We start from the raw sequence: 20,156 nt of genomic DNA on the forward strand, positions 1-20,156 counted from the left end.
AGAAAAGAGAAAGGAAGGAAAGGTATCTATTAACACAAATTTATTGATATCGAAGAAGCGTCGCGAGCTCGCAGAAATTCCGCTACTTTACGGCCATTCTATAAATAAAATAATCAAGGAATTTGATGGAGATACGCCGAGTAAATACCGTTGCTCTCTCGCTCACCCACACCGAAGAAACTCGAGTCGTCTCTTTCTCTCTCTTTTTCTTTATCTTTATCTTCCTTTTTCTTTCTCATTCTCTCCTTCTACTCTCGCGTGCTACGTCCGGTCCCAAGCGGATAGCCTGGACCAGCCTCGCCTCACTGACCGAGCCCTCGAGGCACGTATAATTTCAGAATATTATGCGTCAGCGAGCTTCCCCCGCCATATTACAACTTCCTTGCACGTGCCTTGGATAGTCACGTTCCCTGCATGTCCACGCTCTTATCCTGAATTATACCCTTCGTTTATCGACCTATCGTCGCGTCCTTGTCGCAACTTTGTATGCGAGTCACCGATCGAACGAATCCTTCCCCTTTTCCATCGCTGCATGAGACTTTTTCTTTTTCTTTCTTCACTCCTTTTTCTCTCTTTCTCTGTCTCTCTTTCTTTTTTTACGTAATTGATATAACACAGAGATCAAAGTGAATTTACAGAGAAAATATTTCGAAGATAATCACGATAATAGTAGGATAAAAAGAGATTTTCTTAATCCTTAAATATGATTCCATTTGAAAACAACACTTGTCGAAATTAGTTCTTGTAAAGGATTTTTAAAGATTCTTAAGATTTCTTACGATCTATATGAGTCTATTTGAAATATTGGAATATCGATGTTGAGATTTACTTAGTTATCGTTGTTAAATACAAGAGATTTAAAGAAGAACGTTCTCTAGATAGTAAAAACAAGAAAGAGAGAAATATAGTAAAAATTTTCTACGATCTATAATAATCTATCCCTTTAGAAATCTATAAAATACCGACACTCATATCGCGTGCTAATCATTCTTAAACGAAAAAAGATTCAACAAAACAATTTCAAGATCTTATCAAGCTCCGTATCAATAAAGACAGTAAAAAACAAAAAATATCTATGATCTATAATCCGAGCCTATTAGAATATCGATACCAAGATCTCGTAATAATCATTCTTAAACAAAACAGAATTAAAAGAAAACGAAAATATATATATATAAACCCGATAGTTGTGATATCGTAAGAGCGAGAGAAAAAGAAAAAGAAAAAAAAAAAAGATATAAAAAGGAATACGAGGACCGATTGACTGAACACAGAGAATTCGTAATCGGGGTCGAGCATTCGAGTCCTTCCCACCTTTTTCTCGTTCGCGTAGCTCTCTTACCTCTCCCCTTCTCCACTTCTCTTCTTTTTCCTGAGTCGAACATAAGTGCAGTTTGATTCGTGTCGTGGTTAACGGTACCGACGTTCCGTGACGTCAACGCGTTTGTTTGGAAACGTAACAATGCTGACATCGGTGTTCTTTATCGATCGGCCGTTATGGCGACCGATCTCTCTCTCTCTCTTTTTCTTTTTCATGGCCTTCGTTTTGTAAGTACGTAGTCGTACGTACGTACGTACGTACTACGTCGTACATACGTATATACGTATGTATGTAAGTTTGTATATATGTACGTATATATATATATATGTTTGTTCTTGGTACGCCCACGTCGGGTGAGGCTCGTCGTCGTCTTTAACAGAACGCGTTGTGCATCTTGAATCATCGTACGCCTCGCGTTGTCATCCTTTCTCTTATTATCTTCATCTCGTTTCCTTATTGTCGCTCAGCGATCTACCTATTCGATGGAACAACGACAACGACGAGGAGGACGAGTGTCCTCGATGCGTTGTATTATTTCGTGTCTTTATTTATGATACCGATAAAGTATATATTATACGACTCGCAAGAGACATTTCAATGATCACATTATTATTGCTATTATTATTATTATTATTATTATTATTATTATTATTATTATTATTATAGGATAAATTGATTTTTTGTTTTTTTGTAAAGTTACCAGTATAGAATATTATTTTTATTTAGAAATATTTCTTATGGGACGAATTTAGATAATCAAATGGTTGGTTCAATGGCTAAGAAAATCGTCAATTATTCAATGACCGTGCATAAGTGTACGTAGATATAGAATGAAAGAATAATTTAAATCCCAAGTGTTCTCATTTAAATATCTCACGTTAATTGAATGAAAGAGAAGCTAATAGCGTTACACTCGAGACGATTTACCGTCCTTGGAATGTCGAGAGAAGACGATGATGCACGCATATATAATTCTTTTACCCTTACTACGGTCGAGTGCGTCGACGTAATCTCATGGCATCCCAAGAGGTGCTCGTGATTCCGACATGAAGAGAATCTCTCGACGAGCCTCGCGAGTCCTTATTATATTTGCACTCGCATGTATGTATGTATATGTATATCTACGTGAATACATATATACTGTGGCGAGGTATATCTCTGATCGAAAATTATTTCCTTTAAATTTTGTCAACGACGACGAATTCTTTAATAGAAGAAAGAAAGAGACAGAGAAAGAGAGAGCATTTTTGGCATTGGTCCAGCTTACAAGAAAAAAAAAGAGGAGAAAAGAATAATAATAAAAAAAAATAATAATAATGAAGAACAAAAATGGTATTTGAGCTTCGAACTATGCCGTTTCTATTTCATTATCTCAGAGCCAGTTGCATAACCGAGACATTACGCTTCACGCTACATTTAGCTTAGCTTTAAACAGTATACGGGACCGATTAGTCACCGGGTAACGTTCGCTCTCCAAAGTTCACGGAGTTATGAAAGGGCCAAACTGAGAGTGCGTTAAACTCACGGGCCAAACGTCCAAATGATCTATGATCGTGCCTTTCGTTCTTAGCTTAGGATCGTTATCGACGCCTCAGGCGATATCCTTTCCACGTTGGTACTACTACCTACCACCGATCGATTAATTTATCGATCACTTTTTACTTTCTTTCTTAACTTAAGTACGTAGGTAACTAAGTAAGTACTTACGTATGTAAGTACGTTCGTTTCTTCGTACTGTATCGTTTTCTCGACTATTTTATGTGACTTATTTTGGTCGTTAGTATCATTAGCGTCGTTTCTATTATCGAGAATACTTGGCTAATAAATTACCAAGTTCATTTTATCGTATACATAAACGGATATGCCAATTTGTAGATACGTATTAAGCGAAATTAAATGAAATATCAATTTCAAATATTTCTGATACACCTTCCGATGTTGTGTGCATATATATATATATATATATATATATATATAAAAGTTGTTATAATAATAATAAAAACAAATTCGAAGGAAATAATTTCATTTACAATATAAATAACAAGAAAAGTAACAACCAATTAAAATAATATTTACTAATAAATAATTAATTATCTTTTCCTCAATGAAACTCTCTACAATACGGAAACTCCGAAGGAATGAAATGAAACAGACAATTTTCGTTCTAATAAGATCAATTCGAAACTAAAGCTCTGCTTGATATTTCCTGTTCGAACATCGTATCATGAGAAGACGGAGTTCGAAGTAACTTTTAAAGAATGAAAAATCTTTCGAGTCTTACTCGAAGAAAGATAGATAAACTGAGCCATCATGTTCTCGTTCGTCTTAAATGTTTCTCGCTCTATATTTACTATAGCCATTTTACCTATCGAATTTTTGTTTTGTTTTCTTTCCCATTTGTTAAACGAATCGTACCTCGTTACCGATAAAGTGGTACTCCAATAAAGAGGAACTCTCGTTTCACGAGATAGTGCGATATACTTGGAGTTGTGAGCGAAAGAGTTAGAGAGACAGAGAAACAGAGACAGAGAGAGACAGACAGACAGTGTGTGTATGTGTGTGTGTGTGAGAGAGAGAGAAAGAGTAAGGTCGTCGGAGTGTTAGGACTGGGGATGATTAGGGCGGGCGCCTCAAAGTATGCACTTGCGCCGGCTGCATTCTGTAGCGGGCACAGCGTGCGTGTATGCATTCCGTCGAGACTTACATACGTCGGATGCAAATAGTATATAAGAGAGTACTGCCGTGGTAAAGATACGGCCGAGCTAATGACCGAAAGAGTATGAGGCCGCGGCCTCGAGTTTCCGCGGCTGTTTACGAAGCGACGACGAGACCTAAAATGGTCTCAAACGTCATTTCCTTTAAGGAAAAGAAAAAGAAGGTAAAATATTTTATTCCACCGACAAATATTTGCTATTACCAAAGTCTCCTTTCGAAATCCTTCAAAAATGCATCGATATCCCACGATGCAAACATCAGTTTCTATGATTCGTCGTATTTGTCGATAAGATTGATCTCGACCTTGGAATCGAGATTGTATTTTCTACGATCTGCAATTGCAAGCTTTGATGAACGGAATAAAAAGAGAAAGAAAGGAGGAAATAAAGAAGAGAAAGAAACATCTCTATGTCGATTATTTTTCGTTGTAATATCTCATTAAAATTTCTTCACAGTTTTTATCGCCATGATAAAGTTGCGTGATAAAAGCAAAATCGATTACGATTTGTGGTTCCTATAAATTCTCTTGCTCGACTGTATATTCTTTCTAGTAAAACAAAACAAAAAAAGAAACAACAACAACAACAAAAAGAGAGAGAGAGAGAAAATACTAAAACGCAAAAGAGTTCTTACTAAGCGAATGAAACGAAACGAAACGCAAAGAAAATAGAAAAAAAGTAAAGAATACGATTGCGCAAAAGTTCAAGTCTATTTTGATGTTCTAAATAAATTTGATGCAGTATATATGTGTACTCCGAAATATACATATAAATATACTACGAAAGGGATGGAACCATGTCGAGTGGCACTCGACATAGAGATTGAGATTGCATTTGAAATTAATCCGTGCGAGGGATTAATAAGCGGGAAGAAGAAAGTAATGATAAGACTAAAATTCGTCGAATTCGATCAGCATCGAGAAACATCAAAGTTTATAACGAGTTGGATCTAACATACTCGTAGCAAGCGCATTCCAACGATCCACGAGCGTATTCTCGTCGAGTTCTTGCCGCGGTCGCTTTGGCGCCCGACTAATTATCCCGAATGGAAGATAGTTTCGCGGCATTTCGCGCGTGCTCGCTCGGCGCATTAATTTGGCGGCCCATAAACGCACACGCACGATCGTTTATGCGAATCCCCGTGGTCTTCTGTTGCTCTGGAAACATCGAAATACCGAAAGAGAATAAAGCGAAGCGTTCAAAGTCGAAGATATTTCCAGGATAAGTCCGATAATAAGAGGATTTCAACGATTCCGCAACAAGCTGCAAAGATTTTTTTGCTTTTTTTTTTATTTCCTTTCTTCTACCACTCTCTCTCTCTCTTTCTCTCTCTCTCTCTTTCTCTATTTTTTTTTCTGAGTCAAGGAAAGAAAAGTCAAAGGAGGAAGAAACGAGAAAGGAATGAAAATATGATTCGACGAAATTTTAACGAACTGGGATAACACGTTTCAACGATATATCTTTCTGGATAACGAGTATAATAACGTATTGTTAGAAACAATTAACAAGTTTATCTCTGCGTTCAAAAAGAAAATCGAGATGTCGATACAATTTACAAAAGAGGAAAGAAAGAAAGAAAGAAAGGAGAACAAGCTTCAAAAAATTATTAATCGGATAAGATCAGCGATCGTTTCGTTTAACGAAGAAGAAGGAGTAGTAGTAGTAGTAATAGTAATAGTAATGATGGTGGTGGTGGTAATGGAATAAGGACATTCTCTTCTACTAGAAGAATCTCGATAGAATGACCTTGATCGTATCGCAAGAAGAAAAGAAAAATAAAGAAGTGAGGAAAGACGAAAGGCGAGTGTCCCTCGATGGTCGTCTCGTGTCAGAACGCGTCCAAAGTGTCCGTTCTTTTCATCGCGGCGAAACCGACCGCAAGAACGGCTTCGTAATTGGCAGATACGGCAACACGACACCGCGACGCAACGCAATACACCGCGGAAAAAGCGTCATCTTTCTCTCTCTCTCTCTCCCTCTGTCTTTCTTTCTGTCTTTCTTTCTGTCTCTTTCTCACTCGTTTTTTCTTTCTTTTTTCCTCTATACCGAGCATAGCGTATACGGCTCGTTTCACCCACACTAGCACCGCCCTTCGACCTTCTATCGTAGAGGAGGACGCGTCTCCTCCGATCTCCGATCTTTGCTCAGCCCTCCAAGAGGAGTATCACTTTGCATCTCGTCGTAGCGTGCGTTCCGCGTGAAACTTTATAAGCGAAGTGGCCGGCCTTCGTTCAACTCGTCGAAGGACTCTCTCTCTCTCTCTCTCTCTTTCTCTCTTTCTCTATCTCTGTGTATGTGTGTTTTTCTCTTTCTTTTTCTTCTATGAGACTTAGCACACGGGATAACAATATATTAATTAGAAAAATTGTCGAGCTATGCGAAGGTACAGTTCGATTGGTTTCGTGAAAATCTCTTCAACTGATCGTTTGTCTCATCGCGTTACTAAAAATATGATTAATGATAATGATTATAATTATTTTATTCATAATAAATATTATAAGCATAATTCTAATTAATGATCCTAATGATAAAATTTGTTCCTTGTTCTTGTATTGAAAGTGTCAGTAATCGTAAGGATTAAAATGTAATCGAATGATCAAACTGTCGATTCGAAGATGTAAAATTTGTTTGAGTATCCAGCGGAAAGTGTCGGCCTATGTAAAATGTTATTAATAATATTGTTGAATTTACAAGCGATGATTCGCATAACGGTAGAACGAAGATTTTTATCTTCCGTTGGATTTAAAGTGCGCTCGTATTAAGAAATATAGCGGATAAAGTAATAAAGAAGGACGCCTGACGAGACAAGATGATAAAGAGAGAAAGAGAAAGAGAAAGAGAAAGAGAAAGAGAAAGAGAAAGAGAAAGAGAAAGAGAGAAAGAGAAAGAAAGAGAGGGGTGGTTAACGAGGGTACACGAGAGGTCTCTCGCGTAAATCAAACTTAACGCGCTCGTTAGCTCTCCCACGAGTATCTTAGTTGGTCTAATTAAGAGCCAATCTCTTTTTCCTCGTCTTCCTAACATTTTTTCCTTCTCACCGTGAACGATGTCGCGCGAGGGAGTTAAGGAGAAATAAAGGAAAAGGAAAAGGAAGAGAAAGAGAGAGAGAGAGAGAGAGAGAGAGGATACGACAAGTCTGGCTTATTTGCACGGTAGAAAGGAACGAGAATGGACCGCCTTAACCGCGAACAAGAGAATTTATATTTGCCAGTAAGTCTGTCAAACGAGTAGAAATCGTCATTACGTCGACGCAACGTCGTCATCCTTCTCGTTGTATCGTTATCATCGGACTCGGCGTGTCCGGTCCAGATATATATATATATATATATATATATATATATATATATATATATATATAGAGAGAGAGAGAGAGAGAGGTCAGACTATACGTTCCAATAAAACGTTCTTCTCTTCTCTCATATAATTTGCAATATTTTACTAGTGTAAAAGCAACGATATCGTTTTATTATTATTCTCTTTGTTAAGAGGAAAAATGAGGCCTCCTAAATCAATATTATTAGTTTTACAGAAAAGCATTTGTAATACGTGTAATGTCAAATATTTAATACGTAATGTAAGATTAGAATTTGGTTAGATCTCGTACGTGAAAGTTGATAACTATATATATATATATATATATATATATATATACATATACACACGTATATCATATTGGATTTACGAAATATATGTACCATTGGTAAAGTATCACTAACGTAGAATATATTAACATAGTCATTCTCTTTTCTATTAAAATTTTAAACGCTCTTTGATCATTACTCGCTCTTTTCTTTATCCATCGTCGGATTTAGTTGAATTATCGATCTTTTTAATTAATCGCGACGATAAAATTCCCTGCAGAATCTAACACATACATTTTTCGTATTATTAATGAAATATCAACGTAAGGTCAGCATTTAAATGGACAAAGTCAATGTCAGAGGTACGATGTACGGCTGCTTTTTCGAGAGAATCGTCGATTAAGCAATTGGGAGTGCAGCACGTTCCGCAAGTCGATTGGAAAGCGAACGGGGACGACGGTTCGTAACTAATCAGCTGACTTAATGGCGGCAGAAAAGAGAGCGAAGAGAGAGAAGAAAAGAGATGGATAGATAGACAGATAGATAGATAGATAGACATAGAAAAAGAGAGAGAAATAAAGAAAGAAAAAAAGAAAAAAGAGAGAGAGAGAGAGAGAGAGAGAGAAAGAAAGAGAAAGAGAGATAGGGAGATGTAAAGCGATGGCTGGACGAAGGGATTTATTAGCATATAATCTCCTTTAATCGAGGCACCGGCTGTCGGATGATCTCGATGGCCCACGGTCGTCTCCAGCGATCATTATGCTAAGTAATCTGAATCCTGAATCACCGCTTCGAGGAGCAGCCGAGCGCGAGACTCTTCGTGATCGTCTCCGCTTCCACGTCGGTCCTCTCCTCACCGATCGTGGGTGGATGGAATGTCGATAGGCATCTGGGTACATTGCTTGGCCCGGCCCGTACAAACACATACATGTGCATATATATATATATATAATTTTTTTTTATATACTTATATATTATATATATAAATAGAAATATACGTACGTATATATACATATACGTATGTAGATATATCTGAATATATCCAGCACGATTTCTTTAAAATCTTTTCGAGAATCCTAGCGCGTTCGATATTTAAAAGAAATTTACATCGGATTCGAAGGCTAATAATTAGCTGACCATCGATATGAAACGTGTGTGAGTAAGAGAGAGAAAGAGAGAGAAGAGAGAGAGGAAGAGAGAGAGAGAGAAAGGAGGATGGTATGTTGGACCAACGCACTTCCCAGCTGTCGTGTCATTTTATACATTGATGCACGACCCGCCAGGCAGTCCTCTCTCTCTCTCTCTTTCTCTCTCCCTCTCTTTCTCTCTCCCTCTCTCTTTCTCTCATTCGAAGATGAGACACGCGCGTCCTCCTCGCATGCGTCCATACACGCGTGTGCACACCGGCCAAAGTGGATAGAGTTTCGTAAACAGTATCGAGTATCCCGTGTCGATCTTTTTCCTCCCTTTTCGCAAGTTGGCGCCGTAAATCGTAGAATCTCACGTAGATACATTTTTAATTACGGTCGATGTAAAAGTAACTAGTTAGTCACTTACTTATTTACTTTTACACACTTCCTTACTTTCTTATCGATTCTTCTTTTCGGATTATCCTAATATTTTTTTTTCTTTTTTCTTTTCTTTTTTTTTGTTAAAAGATCTAAAATCCTTTCACTTTGCGACCTCGGCTCAAATCGTCCTTCCGCTTGAACAATACATATATATAAATGTACATGCGTGTGTATATACACGTATGTATACATGCGTTATTCCTCGAGAATCATGATTTTTTACAAAAACCATAAGTCAACTTTGATATCGTTGACGGCTGGTACGACCGGTTGACTAATTAACGAAGATACTTAAACGAGATAACGTCGTATTTGTTCGGTTAAAGATAAAGAGAGAAAAATCTCTGAATAGAGTAAAGATAAAGAGGAAGAAAGATACGATGACTTCTTCCTTGTTAGGTCGTTCCGAATCTGAAAAGAAAGAAAAAAAAAAAAATTAAAAAAGAAGAAAGAGAAAGGAAAAAGGAAAAAAAGAACGAACAATTTTAGCCGTGTTAACGTATTCAACGATTTTGATCGGATACACGATCGGATTTAATTCCCGTTGAACATCTCCGAGAGAAAAAGCTTGAAAGCTTCGAACCGAAACGAATGTACGGGGTAAAAGTGGCGTTTCGCGCGTCGTAACCAGCTTTATCATGGGGACTCGCGTGCGCGCGTAAGAGCAAAGAAAAAGAGAAAGAGAAAGAGAAAGAGAAAGAGAAAGAGAAAGAAAAACAGACAGAAGGAGCAAGAGAAAGAGAGAGAAAGAGAGAGAGAGAGAGAGAGAGAAAGAGAAAGAGATAAAAAAAGACGAGAAGATAACAAGAGATATCCAAGAAACAGGCCGACACCACCTACACGCGTGTGAATCGCAAAACACGAACGTGTATTCATGGCCGGCAACCTTCTCTCTTCTCTCACCTTTTCTCGTAGTTTTACTTACTCGCACGCGTGCTCAATATAAGAAGGAGAGAGAAAGAGAGAGAAAGAGAGGGAGAGAGAGAAAATGAAAGAAAGAAAGAAAGAAAGAAAGAAAGAGACACGTTTACCCGTCGAGAACGACGTTCGAGGAAGTATCCGAGAGTCAACGTATTTGGTTCTTCGCCAAGCAATAATTCGAGGCGCTATGAATGCGTGGGCGTCACCGCGATTCCAACAAAAAGATAGCCCTTACTACGTCGCCTTTTGGCATCGTCGTGTCCACCGTAAATCTTCTCCGCCGCTCCGTGGAATTTACTGAACGCACGATTATCATCCTCCAACGACGACGACGAGAACGACGACGACGACGACGACGACGACGACGACGATGTTTGGATTTTCTTCTTCTTTACTCGACGATCGTCCTTCCGGTGTCTCGAAGTTTTTCTAGCCTTTGCTCATAGTTAATATCGAATATCTGAATAATCTTATTTATTAGATGAAGCATGCTTTTATATGCATGTATAAATATATATATACACGTGTGTGTGTTTGTGGGTATGAATATGTATAGGAGATATGTGATTATCTATGTTAAGAGGTTTTAATATCTATTTGTTTTTGATATCGATATGTTCTATATATAAATGAAAAATAACACGTGTATATGTGTGTGTGTGTGTGTGTGTGTGTGTAAATAAGTCTGCAAAATATGATTAATCTGATTTTTATATATACATATAGTCGAGCAATTTCTTCAAAGTTTTGTAACATATGTCTCGATTTATCGCAACGAACGTATCATAGATATGTTAACGATAAGGTAAAACGATAAGAACAATTTGTAATTTTTCCAAGTAATTTCCACTTAGTTTTCTAGATACAGAGATATAGATTATTTTAGGAGAAAAAGAAATTTCCAATTGGATGATACTTGTTCGACGCATTAAATATTATCTGTTTGCTCGTGAAACGAGTCAGCGTCGTCTTTTCGCGGTTCTCCGTGTTATAATCCATTTATCTAAGCATCGGACTCGCCTATCTACTCGAGTATCAGCTGCTCGACCACGTCTCGAGGTGAGAGTCAAGATAACGCGTTGCTACTCTTGGTGCATCGATAACGACCTACACGTACACATAATATTTATGATTCGCTGTGCACGATAGGGCATATCATTTCACGAACTCGTTCAATATTCTCTCTCTCTCTCTCTCTCTCTCTCTCTTTTGCTCTTTCTCTATTTCTATCTTGAAACGTGATCATTTTCTTTCTTCTCGATCGATAATAAGAGAAATTAGAAAGAGAAGAATAAAAAAAAAAAAAAGGAACGATTGAAAATTAATACTAATTAGGGATGAGATCAAATTCATTTGTGTATTCAAGAATCCGAGAATGAATTCTATACCTAAGTAATGTATTATTTCATTCGATTGAAGTAGTACTTTAGGAAAATTGATAGTTCCTACGCGGTACTCACGAGGTAGATAAGTACTTACTTCCTTTAATCAAGTTCCCATCAAACTCATTTATGCATTATTATTCAAAATTAGACTTAACTCCTTAAGGAGAAAACACGTGAGTAAGTAAGTAAGTAAGTAAGTAACTAAGTAAGTTATTGAGTAAGTAAAGTACCCATCTATACTTTTCATAGACATTTGCTCATTCGTCATACTTGCGAATTCAAAGTCAATTTCGAATTCCTTCAAAGTATCCATTGAAATTTTATTATATATATTTATCGACTTTTAACAAATTATTCTCATCGCAACGTTCACTTACTATGTTTTAGTTAGTTTCGAATAATACTTTCGATGTACAGCTATTTCATTTGTTCCAAACGATATATATCTAAATGTCGGTTGTTCCCAAGGGAAATGATAAAAAAATTACTTGGCTCTTGTTTCTTGGTTGGCAAGTTAAGTTTAAATATCGTGTAGAGGGAAAAGCTGAGTCCACGTTACGCGTATGTATATGTATATGTGTGTATATCTATGTATGTATGTATTTACTTCCGTCGCTTTCTCATAGGACGTTGCCTTCTTCGATTTTGAAACTCGCTTTCTCTCTGTTGCTCATGACTTCGTTCGTGGAAAACAATGATATACTTTCGTTCACATATACACACACATATATATACAAAACACAAATACACAAAACACACACACACATATATAAGATAGTAAGGGCAAAAGTATCGTAAGAATGACGATGACGAGGAAGATGATGGTGAAAAAGAAGATGGCATCGTAAAGATGCTCGTAAGTTGCGTCCCATATGCCTTCAAGAGAAAGCAATTATGATATAATTACGCTGCTTATTATGGCGGTTAATTATGTAGAGATTGCGAGGCCATCGCCAAGCGAGCGAACGTTTACTAGCACGACAAGCTTTGTTCGAACGAGCTACGAGTTCGTATACTAGCTAGCATATATATATATATGTATGTATGTTGTATGTATACGTATATATATCGAGAAGGGAGAGAACGCATAACGAGATGCCTCGTAGACGTTTTTCATTTATGGCTCGTAATTTCAATGTTGCCTTTGTACGAGAAAGTATCGGGCTATTGAATTACGCGCGCGAAACGCACGCACGTACCACATACACCATCAGTGGTTATCAAATTTTTTTCTCCTCTCAAAGATCTACTTTGTTTTTATCTCTTTTTGTTCCCTTTCTTTCTTTCTTTCTTTCTTTCTTTTCTTTTCTTTTTTCTTTTTTTAAAATCATATTATATTATATATATATATATATATGTATATATATCGTTTATTCATTTCTAATGCAATCGATATGTAATTTTTTTTTCAATGTATATAAGGATATTAAAAATATTAAAATGAATTGATAATTTATTTGCGATGCGATTTAAAAAAGGAAAAGAACGTAAAAAGGAAAGATTTCGTAAATTTTATCGATAGATACGAGGTACAATTTATTGAAGAAAGAAAGGAAAGAAGAAAGAAAGAAAGAAAGAAAGAAAGAAAGAAAAGATATAAAACACCATCGATCATTGATCGTAAGAAATTTGAAAACCACTGATACGTACGACATGTATGTATGTACATACAGTTTCGAAGTATATTTATATGTATGGTATGTATATCCACGTACTTAAAATTTACTACTTTGACGTAAGAATTAATGCGATTTTTATTCGACTTTCTACGGTATTCGTTTTCTCGCAGAAAATTGTTACAAAAAAAAAAAAAGAAAAGAAAGAAAGAAAGAAAAAAAATTTCGAACTCCGCATTTCCTTCCGTCTTTCTACTTTTCTCCTTCCTTTTTTCTTTTCTTTCTTCTTTTTCTTTTCTTTCTCTCTCTCTCTCTCTCTATTTTTTTTCTTTTGCATTTTTTTTTATTATCTATAGGAACGAGAAAAAGACAAAAGAAACGATCTTAGAGTTGAACAAAATTCGCAAGAAACGATCCTATGCCTCTAATCGGCGCTCTTACGTATTCTACGAACCGAACGAAAAAGTGCGTTTCCTCGGCCGCTATTTCTAAGTGCTCGAGTTTCCGGTGCGTTGCGTACTTGCAAAAAGCCTCGAGAATGTTCATTCCCTCGATAGAAAGAAAGAGAAAGAAATAGAAATATAGATAAAGAGAGAGAAAGAGAGAGAGAGAGTAATTCGGAAACTAAGATGCTGCTAACTCGATAGAAGCAAATCAATCTTACGTATCACACACACACACACACACATACATATATATAGACAAATACATGTACACATTAATACTCATTAAGTAATTTCAAACGTTCGCACTTCATTCGCTATAATGAAAAAAACTTTCACAGCTCTCCCTTTCAAAGTCTCGGATTAATGAACTCCAAATCCTAACTTTCGTCGATTTGTCTCTTTCATTACCGATTACCTGAAATTTCTTCAACAAGTGGGTGTATTTATGTGGATATATATGTATAAGTAAAAAAGAAATCATTCTAAAGAACGTTTAATTATATGTGATGTTTCGTGAATGATGTCATCGAAATTAATTAGCTATATTGAATGAATTAAAAAAAAAAATTGATAATCATAATGAATATATAAAGATATTGAAACTGTTATTGAGGCGTTTGTAGAAATGGCTCGTGACATCATTTTAGAAACATCCTGTATAGATCGTTCGCAATGAAGTATAATTAAGCTAACGATAATGAATATTCAGATATCGAACTATATTTTCAGATATAGAGAGAGAAAGAGAGAGAGAGAGAGTATAGAATAATGAGAATATTATTACTTTCTTAAAACAATACACGGACATGTTTCTTATCCATCGTTCACGCTATATAAGCGATCGAAACAAAGAAAGATTATTAGAAGAAGAAAGCTGCTTACAAATTCTAATATTCTGATCTGATTAAATTCTATGGCCTTAACCTTTTCGTAATAGATATAACGTATGAACGAAGTAACGAAATAACATATTACGATATATTATTAAAATTCTTTTTTATTAATGAAACGATACTTTTTTTTTATCTATCACGAGAAATAAGAAACGTAATAATTGATAACGTAAAGGTGAGGTATACGAGAAGAGTAGATGGTTAAAAAAAAGAAAAAGTAAAAAGAAGAAGAAGAAGAAGAAGAAGAAGAAGAAGAAGAAGAAGAAGAAGAGGTCGTTCCGAGGACGTCGTCGGGGCAACGCACGATCGGAAGTCGAGAGACCGTAATTTCTGACTCATCGACCGACAGATTCGAAGGTAGGCCAGACTCGGGGACGAGAGAAGCGGTGCTCTCCTCTTCGTTCTTTGGACCACGCCTAGCATTGTCTTTTGCTCGGTCAGTAAAGAGAGAAAGAGAGAAAGAGAGACAGAGACAGAGCGTGCGAGAAAGAGAAAGAAAGAGAGAGAGAGAGAGAGAGAGAGAATTCCCTTTTACCCTCCTAACGATATTTACCGGTCGATCGAACGATCGATTCTCTCGACTCGTCGATACATATATACATACATACATACATATATAAATATATACACATACATATAAACATATATCCCAGATGTGAATATTTCTGAGTGAGTGAGTTGGCCTCGCGTGGGCGTTCAGAGTGACGGATACGAGTCGCTTCGAATAATCCGAGCCGAGTGTCCGACAAGAAAGGCAAGGCTCTATCGCCTTTCGTAGAAAGTCGCGTAATCGCTTTGCCGGAACGCTTAACTCCCTGCATTCTTCCTTTTTTCGTACTTAACTACCGTTGCCCAAGCAATTTCGTTCCTCTCTTTTCTCTTACATATCTACTTACTATCTTGCGTTACCTTCCACAAGGAAAGACATTTTATTCCACGTATTTCATTGACGAAAGGCTAATTTTCTAAATAGCATCATCGTAAATTTGTTATCAATGAAAATACTTTCTACATTTCTATAATGATTTATCATCGAAATATGTAATACTTGAAATTATTTTTTGGAACGTCTACGTCTTCTCTCTTCCCTATTTATTTCTTGAAAATACTACTTGATTTCTCTGTGATAATAAATTCATCTGCGAGAAAAGATATTTTAATACTAATCTAAGTACATATTTTATGACGAAAGTTTAATTTTTTTTAGATAGATTCATCGTAAATTTGTTAGATGTGAATACGTAAACTTTTGAAGAACGATTTTAATCGAAACATTTCTTACCTCTTCTTCTTCTTTTTTCGTTCATCTTATCCTATTATTTTGACGAAAATACTAATTTCTCTGTGATAATAAATCAAGCTACGAGAAAAGATATTTTATTCTGCTAAAGTACGTATTTTGTGATGAGAGATTAATTTTCTAAATGGCACCGTCGTAAATTTGTTATATAATAAAAATATGTTCTACATTCGAAGCACGATTTATCATCGAAAATGATTCTAAATTATTTCTTAGATCGACGATCTTCTCTCTCTCTCTCTCTCTCTCGTTCTTTTTTCTTCGTCTACCTTTTCCTATAATTTCAATGAAAACGCTAATTTCTCTGAAGATTAATTTCTCCAAAGATATTTTATTCTACCTAAATACGTATTTTATGACGATAGAATCACCGTAAATTTGTTATCTATGAATATATAAACTTTTGAAGCATGATTTTGATCGAAAAATTCTAACTTATTTCTTAGAACGCGACGATCTTCTTTTTCTTCTTCTTCTTCTTCTTCTTCTTCTTCATTCACTTTGTTTTATTACTTTAATGAAAATGCTAATTTTTCTGTGATAATAAATCAATCTACGAGAGAAGACATTTTAATTTACCTAAGTATCTAAACGTTTTATAAGGAAATATTCATTTTTTTTAGATAAAATCATCGTAAATTTCTTATCTATCAATATGTAAACTTTTAAAAGTAAGATTTCGATCGAAAAAAATTATAAATTACTTCTTAAAAGGACGATCTTCTTTCTCTTCTTCTTCTTCTTCATTCATTTTGCTCTATTTGATGAAAATGCTAATTCGTTTGTGATAATAAATTAATCTACGAGAGAAGATATTTGATTCTATTTAATTACGTATCTTATAACGAGAGAAAAATTATTTGAATAATATACGTAAACTTTTAAAGCAAGATTTTGATCGAAAAAAAAAAAAAAACTGTAAACCATTTCTTATATCGACGATTTTCTTTCTCCTTTCTTCTTTCTTCGCCTACCTTGTCCTATTACCTTGACGAAAATGCTAATTTCTCTGCGATAATAAATCAAGTCTCGGTCATTGTTCTCGCGCTTATAGACCGTGACAGGATCATTTTTAGGCACGACCAAAAAGGGAGTGTCTTATGTGATCCCAATCGCGAAAAATGTTACCACGTTGTAATCCTTAATAGATATGTAATATAAAATTGCATTTCTCCATTCAAATCCCTTTACGAATAATTCATATTTTCTAAATTAAACAAAAACTACGTTGGTTTATTTGTATCGTCTACGATCGATTCTAAATTCATTACATTTATTATCATGAAAATATTTCGTTGTTAGATCGTTGTTAGAAAATCGTTCGATCGAAAAATAGAAGATAAAAATACCAAACGAATCTTTTTACAAAATTTGATCCAATTTTATATACATATATAAAAGAATAGGTCAACGTAGTGATACTTATTTGCGTTAACAATCTGCGAAATATCATTTCGTTCCAAGTAATATCGATTAAGAAATAGCACGATGTGTAGGTTGTTGTTCATGGAGATTTCCATTTGTAAATTAAATCTTCTAGTTACGGTGGATTTACGGCGTACAAAACGTCGTCACTTCGAACGGGACTTTGTGTCAAAAGTATACACTCTTGTACTGGCTGTTTACGGTCTCTTCATATTTCTTCTTACATCATGGAAAGTTTCTTTAACGATGTTTTTCGAAAGAGAAAGAATTTTTATTAAAAAAAAATTAAAAATAAAAATAAAAGGACAAACGATAGACCGTGAACGAAAATTTGTTATATCGACTAAAAAAGTTTCCAATGAAAATTTGCTACAACGATTTATTATCTATATCTAATACGATATATATATATATATATCTAATATATATTATACTATCATAGTAGTATAATAATCTATATATATATATGTGTGTGTGATATATACTATATTATCGTAGTCTTATATATATATATATATATATATATATATATATATATATATATAAATGTATATCGATCATAGCGAAGGATTATAGTAATCGGTAATATAATACATAAAGAATGTTTCGTGACGAACGATTATGGTCACTCGTAATAGTAAAAATCTTAATCAAGAATATATAGAAAATTTCTATAAAGAAACGAGTTCTTACGCTTCTCTTAGAGAGATGTTTATACTTTCAAGTAGAACGTTGAAATAAGACGAAAGAGAGTGTCGACATGAAATCAAGGTTAAGCGTTAGATCTTGTTGTAGTTTACATATCCTCTTTCACGTTCCAATCTCTCGATATAATAGAACGGTATAAAGCTCTGATCAAATTTGATTATATTATTTAATCGTTTAATTAAATACGCAATATAAAATATACGTAGATATATTTCATATATCATATATAATTATGCGAGTAATATTTCTTACTATCTCTATGAGAAAGCTAAGCGTGTTATCGCGAACAGATATCGTATTACACTGAGAAGGTCATCCTCCCCTCTTCACCGAGTGACTCACACGTTCTAATAATTTTTGTTTACATTCTCGTACTTACCAAGAAACTAACTTCTTAGAACGATAATCAATATCATAACATATAAACAATTAGTTAACATTAATGACCTTAACACGTTATGAATATAATGAAAACTTTTACGATAGATAAATCTATTTGTATATTATATATTACGTACAAAGAATATAAACTAAGATGAAAAAAAAAAAAATACACATCATAATACGATGATCGTTGTATCCGTGTATGCTGAGCTACGCAAATATTTATCGAATATAAATTATAATTCTTCAAATTTTATAAGTATTATCTATATAAAATATTGATACGTATATACTATATATACGATATTTCTAAACTCGTATACCATTCGTTAATATTAACGTAGAAAGAATATTAAAATAAAGCAAAAAGAAAAAAAAGAACACAATGCGACGATCGTTGTATCCATGTTGTGCTGAGCTACGCAGATATTTGTCGAATATAAATTATAATCTGAAAAATTGTATAAGTATTATCTGTACGGAGTATTGATACGTATATCCCTACGAATATATCTACAAATATCTCTAATATCGTATACGATTCGTTAACGTTAATACTCTTAAATGCGTTATGAATTTGATTAAAACTTTTACGATAAATACATCTATTTGTATGTTCTATATTACGTAGAAAGAATATTAAAATAAAGCAAAAAGAAAAAAAGAACATACGATGCGACGATCGTTGTATCCATGTTGTGCTGAGCTACGCAGATATTTGTCGAGTATAAATTATAATCTGAAAAATTGTATAAGTATTATCTATACGGAGTATTGATACGTATATTCCTACCAATGTATGTATATATGTATGTATGTGTATCTAGAAATATTTTTAAACTCGTATACGTATATATATATATATATATCGAACTTATTAAATGAAATATGCGCTTAATATAAACGATGAGAAATTATATAACTATTATCGTATATCTAATTCGTATGTCTAATTCGTATATCTAATTATCGTAGAAAATTATAAAGGAAGAAATTCGCGGAGACGGAGATCTACTAACGGAGATGTTTATCTTACCAAGTACTTCGTTCGAATGAGACCGAAAGCCGAACGTTCGAGTTCGGTTCAAGGCTAAAGAGAACCCAAACAAATGATTATTTTGATTACGTTATCGAAGAAAAACTTTCTTCGAAAGCGAGCTTATTGCGCGTATTTACATGTTTACTATTGATCTCAATGTCAGTATATCTTTAGATATATTAGACCTAAGAACAAGCGATAGATGTAGACCTACTAACAGTTAGAAATAAATTATTTCCATTAAATTATAAATATTTGTTGTGTCCTAATTGTCATTTTATTCAATTTATAAAATTCGTACTTTGTCATTAAGGTTCGGAAGCATCATTGATATTTCTTTTTTTACAATTTTTATATATAAATGTAATTATATCATTTATATATAATAAATTTTTTTTATATATATATATATTTTTTATACGAACAAAATTTTTATATATAATTGTATTTTATATATATATATTTTTTATATGAATAAAATTTATATATGTAATTATATAATCAATAATAAAAATAAATATATATAATTAATAATATTAATTTGTTTGTAGTTTGGAATCGTCGAAAATGTACGACTGATTTTTCTAAAAGAAGAACAAGAAGAAAAAAAAAAGGAGAAGAAAAAGAACGAGAAAAAGAAGAAGGAAAAAAAGAAGAAAGGACGACAGACAGTACTGACCTATATAAATTCTCGGAAGAAGAGTTGGCCTACTGACATATATAATTTCTTGGAAAAATTTCTGTTCGCAATGCTAAGGTAGGCGATTAAAAAAAAGAACTCTTTTACTCACATTTACACAAACGTATAACATAACGTCGAACGTTCATAAAAACTTTATATATATATATATA

The 20,156-nt window shown here is 34.4% G+C and overlaps 1 protein-coding gene across 3 annotated transcripts in view; it reads left to right on the plus strand.

The window, feature by feature from the left end:
* The window catches only part of LOC127064088 (odorant receptor 82a-like), a 56,097-nt gene that overhangs the window by 16,968 nt on the left and 18,973 nt on the right, over positions 1 to 20,156 (plus strand). For all 3 annotated transcript variants that reach the window (XR_007781583.1, XR_007781584.1, XR_007781585.1), the window contains exon 3: positions 19,856 to 20,061. The gene's annotated coding sequence lies outside the window, so the exon portion shown is untranslated. The remainder of the gene's footprint in view (positions 1 to 19,855; positions 20,062 to 20,156) is intronic.

The sequence above is a fragment of the Vespula vulgaris genome, chromosome 5 (genome assembly GCF_905475345.1).
Source record: "Vespula vulgaris chromosome 5, iyVesVulg1.1, whole genome shotgun sequence".
In the NCBI taxonomy this organism is placed as follows: Eukaryota; Metazoa; Arthropoda; class Insecta; order Hymenoptera; family Vespidae; genus Vespula; species Vespula vulgaris.